The following is a 3,925-nucleotide window of genomic DNA, read 5'->3' on the forward strand; positions in this document are numbered from 1 at the left end:
ACACTCACATGCCACTGGGAACACAGAGACACATGAGGTATTTATTAAATGCAAGAAAACGTTGAGACTGGCGCCAGACCTGGACCATACTCGACGCTACACTCTCCCTGAACTCTTCTAAGTATTTGAAATTATTCCATCAACACACTGGAAAGAATTCCATCTCTGACTGCTCGCTCCTCTACACCAATAATCCCTTATTTGAAAAACTGTGAGAGCTGAGCAATTTGCATCCTATCTCTCCGACATCATCTACATCCCTGATGACCCTCATTTAATTACTTCCTGTTCCCTACTGAGACGTTAGATCGTAGTAATGTTGACGAGGAACTTTTAGAAACATATCATTTCTGAGGTCGACAACCACGGCCAAACTTGTATATGATGAATAAAATCTTCCTCACTGACTTTTATAAATACGTCATTACCGGTTTGCTTCAGTGGAGATGCATCTTCAGAGGATATGTACAAGAAATTGAAACATTAAAGAATTACAATAGTTTCAAAAAATAGATGTCGTAGCATAGAGCGACATATATCAATGAGAGCTGAGTACTCACTAGCTTCTTTTGTTTTTAAACGCTATGAGGCGTAAAACTAAACGCTATGAGCCAAGTCTAATCCTACATTGTCGGGATGAAACCCAACAGCGTGCTAAAAGCGGTTGTCTATGATTAAACTGATTGGGATCGCGGTGTACCTATAAGTGATAGGAAGCCAGATAAAACTATTTCAATTTCTAACCCACTTGTATCTATGGGAACCTCTAAAATCACCAAATTAACGAGCCTTAACTTCAACAGAGGAGTACAAGAGAGCCTTGAATGACTTACCATACTGTAGTCACAGTAGAAGTTTGCAGGGCACCACCGCAAATCCTACTGGTGGGTCAATATTATGTGCCACATGTGTGAGGTGGCTGTAGCGTGTGTCTCGGACTGAACTGATGATGCCTAAGACAAGAAAGCTGAGGGTTCGCTTTAAATGTTACATGGTGAGTAATAATTCTTTTTTGAAAACATTTGTAGTTAAAAACGTTTAATACAAGTTAATATACACATGAATATACACGTTGCCGATCGCAGTACCATATTCTGCCTGATTACATATCGCTGTATCTGAATACTCATGCCGATACCAGTTTCTTTGACGCTTCAGTGTAATTTCAATCATTTATCTCTATTAATAACATAACAACACAAAGCAGCGATCAGTTTAACAAAGTTATTGTTTGTGAACAAATTATTTAAGTTAGTAAACAACCAGGAAAGGTAGAGCACTTGCCCCTCGAAAGGCAAATGTCCCGAGTTCGAGTCTCGGTCCGGCACACAGTTTTAATCTGCCAGGAAGTTTCATATCAACGCACACTCCGCTGCAGAGTGAAAATCTCATTCTGGAGACATCCCCTAGGCTGTGGCTAAGCCATGTCTCCGCAATATCCTTTCTTTCAGGCGTACTAGTTCTGCAAGGTTCGTAGGAGAGCTTCTGTAAAGTTTGGAAGGTAGGAGACGAGGTACTGGCAGAAGTAAAGTTGTGAGGACGGGGCGTGAGCCGTGCTTGGGTAGCTCAGTTGGTAGAGCGCTTGCCCGCGAAAGGCAAAGGTCCCGAGTTCGAGTCTCGGTCCGGCACACAGTTTTAATCTGCCAGGAAGTTTCAACTAGGAAAAACATTAGGAAACTGAAGAAATTTATTTGCAAATTCATATATTACATATGTATTTAACATTAAAATTGTTGTTTCAAGTATGATTCAAGAGTTAGAAGTTTGTGCGCCTGACTCATCTGAAGGTGAGGACATAAAAAGCGGCAACCATTTTGCGCTAGGACACTTCCCGTGTGGTTTGTGTTACAGCGGGGTTAGAGATTTGGAAGTATGAGCACGTATGTGTGTCAGTAGGCCACCTCACGAATGAGATTTTTCTAATTCTTGAGTCGTGGACTAAGGATACTCACAGTACACTCAATATTTTCAACGTGTGAGCTTTGAATATGTTGCATTAGGTGATCTATTCAGAACTTTAAAACTTCACTATTGTTATTTGTTGGCATGACTGGCACTCTGAATATATTTAGTTTGTAGTTGTGGAAGTTTAGCTTTAGACTATCACTATAGCAAATGTAATTATTTTCCTTGAATATCTTGAATGTTTAGGTGAACATGAGATACCGTTCCGTTTCATTAATGTTCTCACTTGGACAATCATTATCTTCAGTGATGAACAATTGTTAACGGTGATGAGTGTTTCTTTAATTGAAATCAGTTCAATGTTGTAAAAATTTAAAACACTGGGTAGTGAACATTACTGAAAACCTCTGCCTGCATTTATTTGAACCTCTGACTGAACTTTTTATGGTTAATGTGATGGATTCATTGGTTGGTCTTTAGACTGCAGCATAGCCAACACTTAAATATTCATCCCTGCATTTAAGAAGCTCTGTTAGCAGTGAAATGATTGAGACTGATGGATAATGATCAATTTAGTGAAAACTTGAGAAGACAAATGAGAACTGACTTGAAAAATGAGACTTGCAATATAGGTGCTGAATCAAGGTATTTAACTATAAATTTAGACAAGGAGGACCAGAAACTGCCATCATAATCTGATACTGTCAGGACTTAATTAAAGAGGGAGAGAAGTTGGAGTAGACGTAAGTATGATGCTGGGAATGCTGAGGAGAAGGATACTCTGGCTGAGGTGGATGAAGAGATTGTGATTGGCAATATGGAACAAAATATGTAGTGATACGTGAATTGAGAAGCATGGCTGGAAATTTAAGGGGGCAGTTTGAAAATGTTGTTGGGATTAATTCTTAGCAGGTCTGTAACAGATGTGTTAAATGGTGGTCTTGAATTAGAATTATGGAATCTACTTCAGTGGCAGTCAGTAATAATTATATGCTTGTGACAGGGTCCGAATCTAGTGTAAAAGAAGGTAGATGCTTCAATGATGTGGTTGAGACTGTAAGTAGGCATTGTCTCTTTTATCAGATTTTATTGCTGGTCAAGCAGTGGTTCTTGTATCAGATAATTTTGGCAGTTAGGCAGTGGATCATGTATCAGAAATTTCTGGGTATGAGCAGGCAGTGAACTTGTATTGGATGGTTTTGTTGACGATGTTTATGATGTGCAGAATGGAACTGCAGGTGTTATTATAGTAGAAACTATGAGTCATACCTTGTACACTAATGAAGTAGATTTTGTTGCAAATAGTACAGACGTTAAGCAGATGAACAGAAGGACTAGTATACTGAAGCTAAGCGATGGTTTTTCGAAACGTGGGGAGGGGGGGGGGCATGATGCAGATACCCAATGGGAAAATTTTGACAGGTGTAAAGAAGTTCTATACTGTAAATCTGCACGCTACACACATGAATTGCTTTCTAAAATGTGCGAATAAGGAGTGGAAAGACTGATGCAGTGTTCTGATTAGGCATGGGAAAACAAAAGTTATGATCAAATTTTGTCTTACGTAATGGCTTGGAAAAATATGCAAATAGTAATTTGGGCAGTAGGTCACATTTTCTCAGCACTTGCCATGGTGAGTTAGTGTTACACTACAGAGAGATGTTTAACAGATCATGTTGGTGTTTCACTTGTTATGTTGAATAGTTCTCATATCTAATTTTGATTTTATTTCTGGCCATTGTTTTCGTAATTAATTCTCTGTGGTATTAAAATGCCCTCTTGACATACATTTACTATTTCTATGTGTCACTCTATGTGAATGCATGTACCTACATGCCACTTACCAGTCCTTTAGTTTCCTTCTGTTAGGCTTGCATGACTGCATGCAGTAGTCAATTATATCTTGCCTTCAAAAGTGGTTAGGCAAGTCAGACTGGCTGGTCATATTAACAACTGATTTCTTACAAATGAGTTACATGAAGCAACAATGTCCATTTCATATTTTATAATAGACTATTAC

At 38.8% G+C, this 3,925-nt stretch overlaps 1 non-coding gene across 1 annotated transcript; it reads left to right on the plus strand.

Moving 5' to 3' along the window:
* Positions 1-1,554: 1,554 nt before the first annotated feature.
* On the plus strand, positions 1,555-1,629 carry Trnas-cga. The gene has a single exon. It is a non-coding gene; the product is annotated as a tRNA-Ser (tRNA).
* The last annotated feature ends 2,296 nt before the right edge of the window (positions 1,630-3,925 follow it).

This window comes from Schistocerca americana, chromosome 3, assembly GCF_021461395.2.
Source record: "Schistocerca americana isolate TAMUIC-IGC-003095 chromosome 3, iqSchAmer2.1, whole genome shotgun sequence".
In the NCBI taxonomy this organism is placed as follows: domain Eukaryota; kingdom Metazoa; phylum Arthropoda; class Insecta; order Orthoptera; family Acrididae; genus Schistocerca; species Schistocerca americana.